Here is a 13,724-nt window from a genome sequence, read left to right as displayed (position 1 = left end):
TTTTTGAGATGTTGATAATTTTCAACAGGGACTTTGACATAGAATGGATATTTCAGTTGATGATTTTGTATTTGCAAACAAACATAAACTAATACATGACTGTGGGAGAAATTATCTGCCTTTAAAATCTACTGAGAACATATTTTATTTGCCTATAGTTGGAAATAAAATGAAGTCACTTTTGTTAAGGGTTTTTAAAATAGAGTTTGGAAGTTACTAAGAAGATAGCCTTTATGCACTCCTCACTGGGTAGAACATAATTTTGAACTAGGCCAAACCCTAAATATCCCAAGAACTCTTCAGGAACACCTGTAACTTGCTACAGTAACGGACTTTTGCTTAGTGTTAGCCTTAGCAACCAATTATATTTAGCCAAGATCAGTTTTCTGCCACCAGTACCAATCAAATTATTTGTTAACATGTGCAAGCATTCCCTTTTGTCTCTAAGCTCCCCTGATTTTTGTTACCTAGGGGGACACAATTTGCACTGATCTCCAAACTGAAATTCTGAGACCCAGAATAAATGCTTTTGTTTTATTTCAGTACTGCCTCTTTTCTTAGTCAACAATAGCTTATAAAATGTTTCATGGCATATAAGCATAGATGGAGGAATAAAGAGTTTTCTGTTACATTGTTATAGTGCCATCTTCAAAGAGACTGACTGAATTTAGTATGAGCTATTTTGAAATATTTGAACATTAAAGTTTTTGTTTTTCTTCCCTACCTAAAATTGAATAAGGCTGAATAATTTTGTTTCTCTTTGTTAGTTGATTACATTAGCAAAAAATGGACATGACAACTGGTAGAATTTGTAAGAGTCTCAGGAGTGGCATTGCTGTCAGTGAATTGTCTTTCAGAGAATGTTGCTCCTAGCATATCTTGTTCACTTACTTTTTCTTAATAATAGCCTTTTTGTAGCTATAACTGGGGTTTTAAAAACTACATGTATATATACACACACATACCCACACACACACACACACACACTTACAGTGAAGAAATGAAGAATAAAGGATTCTTCCAGTGCAGTCATTACGCAGATATTCTAAAAACCTAGAATGGCCCAATAAATAAGTAAACTCCATGACATTTTATCTATTAAAGCTCTTATGCCCTGCAGGTGATAGCTAATTTAATCTGACACTTTGCCCAGGGTATGTGAAGATGATAGTAAAAAACTGAATCAAAATAAATAAATTAACAGGCATATATGAGAATCATTTGTCATACATTAAATTGAGTGCAATTATCATTAAACCAATTATAATTTTATATTCATTATGATTTTAATAATTATAGCCCAACTAATTCCTCTAACCACCAAAAAGGATTCTGTCAACTTAAAGCACAGATATAAAATTAAACTGTCTGATTTAAGTGTTCATCGTATGCTCATCCTTTCATCTCTCATGTTGAAATCACAATTGGAGAAGTGAAATGATTTTAAAAATCATTACTTTGAGATCATTCTTGTGTATACACAGAATGAATGGTTAAGTGTCTTGCCACAGATTCTGCAGAACCAACACTAGAACCTCACTTACAAACTTCTCATTTAGGGTTCTCTAAGTTTATATTTACTTACAAATTCAGTTTTACTTAAGCAAAAACAATTCATGTGAATCTGATTTTTTTTTGAAATTATTTTACGTAATTCAGTAGAAACATTTTCCCACTTTAATTCAGGCATCAATATTATCAAACATCTTTATTCTTTCAGTAGTGAGAGAAACTTTAGTCATAGAGTTTATTGTCTTTCTCTGTAGGTGAACTGTTCAGCCTGCTCCCATAGATTCAAAAAGGCACACTCTCACATGCCCATTTAAAAGCACTGACATCAGCTTTCCACAATTCAAAGGATAATAAAGTAGCATTTCCCATCACTACAAAAATGTTACTTGTAGGGTAGGGTGAATTAAAAAATGTCTAAAATAGGAAAACAAAAAGCCTTCATTTTGCTAAATAGTAATGAATCACTTATTTAAGAATACATGTTGGGTTCTTACACAATATTCATGTGTAGCCAGAACTATTTCAAACATTCAAACTACCACACAACAGTATATAGGACAAATTATTTGCCCTAGGAAAGCTTACATTATAATGATGGAGACAGAAAAATAAGCAAGTACACTGTAATGTGACAAAGGTTCCATACGGTTTTTATCCTTAAGTGTAACTAGAAGGAGCTGGGTAAACAATAGAAAGGACATCTAATCCAGCTTGGATCATGCAAAGGACACAGAAAAGACATTTCTGGGGAAAGGGATGTCCAAGGATGACTTAGAAAGGCCAGACTAAAGCAACAAAAATTGATGAGAGTTCCAGGCATAAAGAATAAAATAACAAAAGCCTCAAACTGAGAAAGAGCAGGAAAACCTTACGAGAACCAGAGTAGGTTAGGCAGTTAAGCAAGGCAAGACCGCTCTAAATGAATTTATTAAATATTTTAAGAGTTTTATGTTTCTACTTGAAATAGAATCAGGGTGTCTTGGGTAAGGTTTGTGTAAATTCACAAGAGAAGCTAATTGGGGATCCAGGAAGTCCTGAGGAATTGAAATTTGAGATGAACACTATTTTGACAGGGAGAAATAGGAACAGAAAACAGTTAGTTTACTTGAAAAAAAGACTGAATAGTATTAGCAAAAGGAGGTACATTAAAAGTACAGATACAGTAATCTCTCAATAATAATATAAGAGATGTAAAAGAAAAAATGGAAAATAATGCTGTAAAACACATTTGAATATTTTAAATAGTCTTATAGGCAGACTGACAAATTAAGAGCTCATAGTATTTCCTTATCAAAAAAGATTTCGCTGACATAGTAACTTAAATACCATCACTAAAAATGTTAACATTTTCCACATACAAACACACACATCAAAAGGAACAAAAAAAACAGAATTTAAATCCACCATTGACAAGCTCTAAAGGACATGTTCTCTCTACTCTATAATGTTTCTTCTCAAATTGAATGAATATTGAAAGTACAAAAATACTAAAAGCATTCCTTATTTTCTTTCAACAGTTTACTCTGTAAGATAAACGATGAAAAGGACATAAATATACGTGAGAATCATATAAGCACAGACATCGCTAAGGCTAATTACAAAAAATAATACAAATGTAAAAAACAATTTTATTACCAATTTACTTTATAACTCCACAGATTCTATTTCATGTTTGGAAAATGCTACTATTATGAGATGTGGATTCTACACATTTTAGGATATTTAAAATATCCTTCTGTATTGAAACAATAAAACTATTACCGTCAGCAAGAAATCCAAAAACACACGAATGGCTAGTTTTGTAAGCATAGTGAACACTTGCCATTTTAGCAGAAGTTCGTAACTTAAGAGTGAAAGCATCATGTCCATGTAAAGGTAGAAAAAGTTCAGATTAATGAAAATATATAGAAGAATTTCCTATTGGGTGCATAAATCGATCTATCTTAAATGAGCACCCACATGTGCTCTTATATTTGGAATTCTCCCAGTTGCCTGCTGATCACAAAGATGTTTGGCTGCCCTCTTAAGACAGCCAACACTTATATGCATAGCAATTGCAAGGCTGTCTTCCTACTAGAAATGCTGAAAAAACTCAGGGGATACATTCTTAGAATGTAGTGCTCAAGACAATGCAAGATATTATCCAGAAATGAGGCCAGATTCATTATGCAAGAAAAGACTTAAAACCTAGTTGAGGAAACAGAAGGAAAGCAATCCTAAAGGCCTGGAGGAAGACAATGGATTCAATACTCATTCCAAGAAGAGCAATTCTAAGTCTCATGAAAAAGCAACACAAAATGTTGATAAAGCCATAAATAAGCTGAAAGACAAAGGGCTGATTGTAGATATTCAACCATTAACCCCATGTGTCAGTGGTAGTTAGTGACCGTTCAGTGGTAGTCAGTGATGGTCAGTGGTATGTCTGTGTGCCATCCAACTGCAGCAAATACCAGGGTGATTTCCCTGATTGTATGTATCAAAGTAGGAATGGGAACCTTCCGTGACTCATAGAAACTGTGATACCAATTCTGTTAATTTACTTGGCAACAAATGACCAGAGACAGAATAACCCCAGTCTCCCTTACAGGTGACTGGAATTTCATTTATAGTAAGCCGACATTTACACTAGGAATTCATTTTCCCTTGCAGCTGAGTATCATGATAAGTGGAAAGTAAATAGCAGGTTATTATATAAAATAATAAAATTTGATTTTATAGACAAGGGATCTAGCAAAAAAAATAGAGTGCACATTAGAGAAACTAGGAGAAAAGATTAAAATGCCCAGATAAAGATAAAACTGCATTCTATGTAGATAGAGAACAGGCTCAGCACTGAAAGAACAAATGTAGAGCATGTATTCAATGATTTTCAGTATAAATTCTAAAAGTGTAAAGAAGACATGAAAACAAAAAGTTAGACTACACTATTTTAAAAGTCTGAGCAGAAAAAGACATGATTAGAATAATGATATTCTACTTTTATTCCCTTTCTTTATTGCTGAAGCACATGATTGATGTTCACATGTAAAATAAAACCCAACGGTCATATGCTGATCAAAAGTAATTTCTAACATAATTCTATTTGTCACATTCATAATAAACATATTAGTATCAAAATCTATGAAAACTAATGTTATTTTAAATACCTTGTCTGCTCAAATTTATTAAAGAATTAAACATAGCCGATTCTTCTGCTACATTGACCTTGACATTTTTCTAAGCCCTCCTAGTATTTGCCTATCTCAGGGCCTTTGAACATGTTGTTTCTTTTGCTTGTGACCCCTGCTTCTCCTTTCAGGTGTCAGCTTAAATCGGTATCAGCTTCAGGTAGCCTCCACTTATCACCTATTTAAATCTGATACAGCCTAATATTCTTTATAACAGGGCCCCATTTGTTTTCTCTAGTGTATTTGTTACAACATGCAATATGTATAAATGAATATTTTTGTTATCTCATTCAACTAATAAGTTTGAAATTCCATGAGTGTAAGGAATATTTCTATTTTGATAAGCATTTTATCTTCATAATATAGAACTCTATATGACAAATACTTGATTATTTTTAACCTCACTGACAATTATGGTATTAATCTACTTCATGATTTCTAAGTATTTTATTTTTTTATTCTTTAAATACATTTTAACAGTAATTTGGCTATTTTAAACTAATTAATATATTACTTCTTGAATTTGCTCATCAAATTTGTGATATAATTTTTAATTCATTTCTTTCTCCTCTCATCAATTTATTTCTATTTCTTTTTACATATTTCATCTATCTTCTTTAGCTACATGTTCAGTTAAATTGTTCATTTGATTTTCTCTTTGTTTTTACCTACTTGTCCTTTCTAATATGAAATGTATTATCTTTTTATAATAATCAGTTTGTTTTATTTCTGTCATCTTGCTTTACCTGTTATTGTGTACTTCCTTACCACCTACTTCATTTCCTATGCTTGGACATTGAGCTACTTAATGCTTATATAGTACTCAGTGTTTTGGAAGGATTTACTAGAAGATTACGGTTACTCTTTTCAAAATATTCTTTAACACATATTCTTATAAATACCATTATTCAGAATAAGATAGCTTAATATGCTTTACCTTCTATACTTTACTCTATGATGTAACATTATTTATATTATCCTTTTCACTGAGCAGCTCTCTAAAATAATTTTAGAATTTATGTAATGAAATTCATAATTGATTTTGATGCATAATTTAATAATGCAAAATACAAGTCTGATATATGTGTTTTATATTACTTATATATATGTGTGTGTGTATACACACACACACACACATATTTATAGATATATAGCACTGTTTGTGTTCACTGAACCTAATAGCTGGAAGTCTTACTTCTCCCTCTTTGAAGTCTTGGCCATATGGTATTAAGAGGCTTATTGGATCCAATGAGAATCAAACCTGTTTGTAAATGGCAAGCTGAGAGCACAAACTGGAGCCCACTGGTGTTTGTGCTGGTGAAATTCCTTCATGCTGATACATGGTGCCACTTGGTCAAGCCCAGATTTACAGGCATGTACATCTACAGCAGCTTATCTAGGTCCCTCTTACTCAGGTTGTAGTAATGCCCCATGTTGGTTGCCAGTTTTAAAATTGTTCTTAATTCACGTAACTTGTTTTTCCAGAGTCCCACTGTGGGCAAGCTGGCTTGGTTTAGAGGAACTTCCAGCATCATCTGTGTTGTGCTGAAGCCAGCCCTCTGATAGAACCTCTTACATCTTTGTTTTAATCCAAGACGACAAACTAGATTCATGATTTCATCAGAGGCTTTATGGCCCTTACTTGTCACTAGACTTTGATCAAACCATCATCATTTATTCCAACAGATTCCCCAATGCAACCTATCTGATGAAAGAATTTGTGTCCTCATTCCCTTCAGACAAATTCCTCCTGGAAGAAAATTCCTGGACTTCTTTAAAATAATAGCAGCTAACAGAGACAGAATATTTTGAATACTACTATATACCAGATGTTATTCTTAGCATTTTATGGGTATTATCTCATTTACTATTCATAATTATTTTTCAGATGAAGAAACTAAGGTATGGGGAAATTGAGAAACTTGCTCTATCTTATATGGAATATTTTCATATATCTTTTACTGTCTTTTTAGAAGTCTGCAAGGCTACATCTTATGCAACATGTAAGCGATGGAAGCAAGAATTTAACCAAGCTCACTGACTCCAGAAACCATGTGCTTAACCAGTAGACAAAACCACCATCCAAATACAAATCAGTCCACTCACTTTTTCACTATAGACAAGGAGAAACCTCAGCTCTGAGTGGATCGCGGAGAGCAAAAGGGCTTATTTATTCAGAGCAATAGATGCCTACTATTTTTTTGTACATATAACAAGGGGATTATTGGGTTATCTTTGAAAGATGATGAAGGTTTATTCAAAGTCAATCTTCCCTACTTGCCAACAGAAAAATCAGTATCACTATGTATGTGTAACTTATAGTAATGAAGTGAACTCAGTTGGAGTCGGTATGCTTGTAACCTGAATTTCCTATCCTCACCTATTTTTGCTTTATCTTTCAGGCAATTAGAAAAAATGAATTTAGATATGCAAATGTGTTTCAATTGTATGATTGAAAAACATGTATTTATCTTGTTGACACATACACTTTATATACATGTATACATATGTACATACACTTTAAAACTTTCATTAAATTTTTCTTCTCAACAAATGGAGAAAGAGGTATTTAGAGGACATTTACATTCTAGTAACAATGGAAGATGGTAGATATAGATAGGTACATGATTGACAGATGATAGATAGATAGATATAGATGGATAGCTAGCTAGCTAGCTCTCAAGTGGATCCAAGGGTTTGCATAATCTCAAATCAGTACAAATCACAATCATATTTCCTGTCCTAATGGTATCCCCTTGAATTAGACACAGCAACTATGAAGCAAAAATATCCATCGTATAGCATGACAAGGCTGCAAACTGGAAGGAGTCTCGGGCCCTGAATTGTCCCATGGAGAAAAATCACACATACACTGATTACCCACATTGAACAGTTTCCTGGGATGAGATCAAATTCCATTGTTTTAAACTACTGATTAGATAGATATGTAAATAGATAGATGACAGATAGACAGACGATAGATCAGCTAATGTACCGTAAGTAATCATCCTCAAGTAAAATAATGCTTTGCTAAATCTCTTAAGACTTTGATCTTCATAATAAAGAGACTTGTAAGATATGTTTGTTTTGGGAAACTATGTCTGCTTGTTGAGCTATAAAATATACTATAAGGAACTGAATTTGATCCAGTGGGCTGTAAATAAAATGAGCAGTCTTCTAGTAACCAAGGCAAAAAGATGTATGTATGTGCATAAAATGTGAAGAACATTTTGTCAACACTCTAGTATTAAAAATTAAAATCACCTATGATGGACTGGTTCCAAACACTACTAAGTTGGATTTCTCCCAGAATTCACAGAGCCTCTTGAAATATTTCCCATAGAAACATTTTCATATGTCTTTTACTTTCTTTTTAGAAGCCTAAAACTTGTCCGTTAATTTTGTTTGTAGTGTTTTAACAATAGAATAGTTGTCATGTATGTCTATATTATTTTCTCTATGGAGTTTCTGGGTCTGGTGTGTGTGTGTGTTTCTTAGTAAAACTTCTCCTAACCTTAATTATACAGAGTGCACATATAAATACACACAGAAACACAAAATTAAACATACATATTCCATTTTAAGTTTTAGGTATGTTTGGGTTTGGCTTGGTATAAGGTAGAAATCTAACTTGTTATATACTTTTTCTGAATGTATAGACAATAATCTTAAGATTTTTCATTTACGGGTGTGTCATACCTCTTGATCTGATGATTTGATGTTACCATAAGTTACCATAAATAAAATAGTACATAATACATACTTCTCTCTGTAACTTGTACAAATGTTCATCAGTTGGTTTCATCTACTTTTTCAGTAGGTCTCTGGGAGGGCTGATTTGAAACCTTTAAACATACATGGAGCTTAACAAATGCTTCACTAGGGAGGGATTTGGTGAGTTAACCAGCAGACAGAAATCCTAGTAAAGACAGTTTTATTTTGAGCACTTGCATCCATGCCATCAACCAAATACACATATTAAGGTGCTGACACTAACACTTGGCTTGTTTGTCAATGAACATCAGATATAATTATTAAATCTCATTCTTGTTTCCTTAAAGAAATTTTTGAAGGTAAACTAGAGAGATTCTGGGCTTCCTATTTCCCTCTGTCCTCTAACTAGAACACAAATGTGACAGAAATCAACTTCCAAACATTCAAAGACAATAACTAAATAAAACATTAGGCCACAAAATGGAAGAAATTTCATCTGTGAATAATCTGGGAGAAAGAATCTGTGCTGTCATGCTAGATATCACACACTGATGATAGTACTTTTGGGTGTCTGTTACAACAGCTAATACAGAACTTGGAGTTGGTCCAGAAGAGGGTGAAAAGTGTAGTAAGGCACTTTACAAGAAACATTTTTCAAGTGACTGAAGAGAAGAAGGTATTCAGGAGGATGTCATAATGAATCAAATATTTTTTATGGGATATAATGTAGAAAAAAGATTGCCTTTATTCTGTCTGAATATTTATGCTTTATGTACAATTAAACATTTATCTTATAGTGTGTATGTAACATATTACATATTCAGTGTTTAGTATTAGGTAGTTTTAATTTTGGAACACTAAAGAGAAAATAGTATAAAATATAAGTGTAGAATTTTTTAAATTCTTAAAAAATGGATATCTTTGTAAACACAATCCAGTTCAAGAAACAGAATATGATCACCACCCTAAACACCCTTGCATATGACTTTAAAACTACAACATCATTCCTTTACTTACATTTAATTATCATACTGACATTTCTGGTAAACACTTTCTTATTTTTGTTCACATTTTTCCAATAAATATACATTCCTAAACATGCCAGTTAAGTTCTGCCTGCTTTTTCAATTGTAGTGTGAATACCTTTATTATGTCTGGTGTCTTTCACTCAAATTTGTATTTGTGAGATTCATCTGCTTTTATGCTATAGTTTGTGTCCTATTATTGTTATCTAATATTGTATTGTGATGGTACCACAGTTATCTCTTCTTTTAATTAACATTTATAATTTTTACTGTTGTCAGTTATCATAAATGATATTTCTACAAAGATCCTTATACATGGATGCATATGCATATCTTAGGACATAAGCATACACATTTTTCTAGGTATAAACCTTGGCACATTGCTGTTAGGAATTTGGTACAACCACCTTAGAAAACAGTTTGAAGTTATCCATCAAATTTGTAATTATACACCTATCTCTGTGGAGTCCATCCTATTACTTCCTAATATCAGTCATTTTAATTCTACTTCTAGAATTTCTTTTTGATTTTTTTTCAATCTGCTATGTCACTGGATTACAGTCCTTCACTGAATTTTCTTAGATTGCCTTTTATGTACTTCAACCCAGAAGACATATTTGTCTTACAGTTTATTTTGATAATTTAATATGGTGTTAGGAAATATACATATATATTCATACACATACACACACAGAGAGACATAAAGATAATTTGAGATCTAGGACAGGCTTATTTTCTCCAAAGAAAATTTCTGTTCTGATTGCTACCTGGAAGCACTAAGAACATGGGACAATAGTAATCCAAGTACAGGTCTTGAGATATTCTGAGCCATCAAAAAATACAAAGCTAGTCTGTGACACACTCTGTGATGACTCTGTGTGTTGTATACTATTCCTACACATCATTCCCAGGTCTCAGCCCAGACAGAGAATAGTTAGGCATGGCCCCTACTCTCCATGACACTTGGACTCCATCTTTTGTTTCCTAGTCCCATAAGGCTTTCAAAACTGTGTTAAGGTCCTTTATAAAGGATAACCTTTTGCAGGTCAGCAAACCCTCCCAAGGCAGAAGCAGTCTCAAATGCCCTGGTCACCTCTCTGGATTTCTACCTTCTCCTGAACTTTGGCCAAATAATTCTTCTCTGTCTTATTACCTCTTTGAGATATGCTTTAGAGAGGTTTTTTCTTAGCAAAAGATTGATTAATTAAATAGTTTGCTATTACTGGAATGAAAACCAGGCTCACTTGAAGGGAAATTTGAGTATCAGATATTATTAGAGCATACAGTCACTAACATTCACAACAGCAAGAATTTTGTCATTTTTCTTAAATGCTATATCTCCATCACCAAAATGTAAAAGCACTCAAAAATATTTGCTAAATGAAAGAATAAAAATTATAAATCTAGTATTTAAGCTGTTTACAATTTAGCAAAGACCTGACATCAATTTTCAATTAATCAAATCTAAAGAAAATTCATTCCTAATGTTGGTATAAACTCAACAAAATGTTTTATGTTTTGACTATATTCCTAGGAACTGAGGTTCTATTTCATTAATAGTTTGAAGTACTCACGTTTAAAAGTACATTTTGAAGAGCTTAATGTTTCATAAATCAGGTAGCATCCTATCTTGCACACAGAAAAAAACTCTCAGGAATATATAAGGAAGCAATTTTTAAGCAGAAGGGAGCAGAAACAAAGAAACTGTGCTAGACAGAAAAGCAGACGGATTATTGCAAGTTTACTTTCCTTACAGGAAAGGGTAGGTGTTTATCAGGCAGATCACCTAACTAGTGCTGATTGAGCAATTCCTGATTGATTGGTTTGACACTCCATTTCTGGAAAAGCCAAAACCGTAATTTATTTAAGTCTCTGGTGATGTGGGGCTTAGCATGAGTGACTCCATTTAGGACCATTATCTTGTCTTTAACACATTAAAACAGTTAGTTATTTTATACCCCGGAAACACAATACATTTGAGAATGTGTCAATGCTTCCAAAAATATCATGATATAAAATCCAGTGATACAAATTATCCTGTATAATCACAAAGCATTTTGGTCTACTCTGAAATCATAGTTCTTATGTTGATTATAACCCAAATCATATATGTATCTTGATATCAAAATATTTTAAAAGAATAATAGTATTGAGTTAATATAAAGAATAAGCTTCAATTGTGCAAGTATCAAAATCAAATTGTCCTCTTACAATGAAGTGATGCTGAACCAGATGCTGTGATTTACTAGTAGCCATATTTTTTGAAGTGAGCATGAAAGATAGGAAATCAAATAATACTGTTTTTGGGCAGCTGCATCTGGGTTGGTCTCTCCCTGTGCACTAGGTGAAACCTCAAATTGGATGGGGCACTGTTCATGACTCTGATTGAGAAAGAGTTCTCAAACAGGTCCAACAAGTGTAAGTAAGGAAAGAATTCATTAAAGCAAGAGTAGCAGCAAATGGCAGTCCTGCAGGCAGCAGAGAACAAGGAAGAACAGAGTGAGGAAAGGGAAGCTCACTGAACTCCTGCTCAGCATGGGGAAGATCCCTTACCAACTCCTAAAGCCAGGCTACTTGGTGTCCGGTGTCTGCTTGAATCTGCACAGCATGGGAACTAAGCCCCTACCTCCCCAAATTTGGGAGAGCTGCAGAGCACTGGATGGAGTGAGATTATGTTCTGAGAACTTCCCAAAACAAAGGAAGGAGATTTAAGGGCTGGCTACTAAAGAGCATGAACAGCTTCAGTCCTGCCCAGGTCACCCGGGTGATGGGAACTTGCAAGCCCAAATCAGAGATCTCAGTAGCCCTTCCCTACTTGTCTGGAATAGAACAGAGATGGAAAATTTAATGAAAGTATAGAAAATTGAATGAAATAGCAAACTAACAAAAGCACTTACACTGGAAGAGCACAGAGACAAAATGCAGTAAGTTGAGCAATGAGAAGGCTTTATTTAAGGCACAAAGTACACACTTGAAGATAGGGAAGTATGGGCAACCTCAGAGAGGAGGTGTGCTCAACAGTTTAGGATTCTGCATGTTAAGGCTTTCAAAAATGGGGCAAAGGGGTGAGGGGTGCATAGGCTTGACATATGATCCATGATGTCTATATCCAGTGAAAGACATATGTCACTATTCATAGTCTGTCCTCTAGATAAACTGTAAAATAAACTTAATACAAGGAATTTCTTGATACTGTTCTTCTCCAAGATAATGGCTACCCTCAAGCAATGGGGATATATCATTTAGGACTACTTGCCATGTTTTAAGATAGATTCAGTTACTGGCTCATTGCCATAAAATATGTTAGGAATCTCACCTCCTAACTCCCTGTTTTTTAAATGGAATCTTAGCCTTAGATGGAGTCTCTCCTGTTTTTTCCTATATTATATACATCTTGGAATTTTTCATCATAGGCAGGAAAAATCAGTCATTATGTTTGTCCCATGTCCCTGACCTACCTCAATATGATTATACATTCTGGCTGTGATGATGACCTTAAAAATAAAACACCAGTACTTAATGAACAATTCGTGATAGAATTATTCATGTGAGTATCAGATGTTAGAATTTCCTCTATATTTAATAAATACCATAAAATAACAAGACTATCAAGTTTTTGGTTATCAAATCATAAAGGCAAAACAGAGAAAATAACACTTAGAAGAAAAAGAGGACTCCATTTGGCCTTATTAGAAAATGGGCGCTTATTTTTATAAGTGTGATTTAACACAATAACCCTCATTTTAAATCTTCAAATGGATCTCTGGGCATATACTTATGTTCAGTAATCATCTAGCCAAGAAGCATCATTTAAAAACAAAAATTAGATATACTTGATAGCAAACAGAGAAAAGATTAAATTCAACACACACCACTGAGCAGACCTCAATCCCTCAGAGAAAAACTGAAAATTGAAAGTGAATGAACCATAGTTATTCGGCTTTCATGAACCCTGCAAGTTCCATTATTGGGCTACTCAGGTATTTCTATAATATTTCAAATATTGTAATTCAAAAAATAAAAGATAGACTTATTCATTCCCCCACAGTATTATATAAAATAATAATCTGAGATTTTTCTTTGTTATAACAATCATTTAAAAGTTATGACAAAATGAGAAGGCAACGAATAGTGAAAAACATTCAAAATACATATAAGACTAAGATACTTAGCCTTTGTAAACAAAGCATTTTATAAAATTGTATAAATTAGGTTTTTAAAATCAAGCACATAATTTTAAATTCACTAGAGGAGATGGCTTTGTAAAATACTACTACTCTGAAAACTTGCAGAAAATGAGTACCTT

This window comes from Manis javanica, chromosome 8 (assembly GCF_040802235.1).
Source record: "Manis javanica isolate MJ-LG chromosome 8, MJ_LKY, whole genome shotgun sequence".
Lineage (NCBI taxonomy): Eukaryota > Metazoa > Chordata > Mammalia > Pholidota > Manidae > Manis > Manis javanica.
This window is presented reverse-complemented; position numbering follows the sequence as displayed.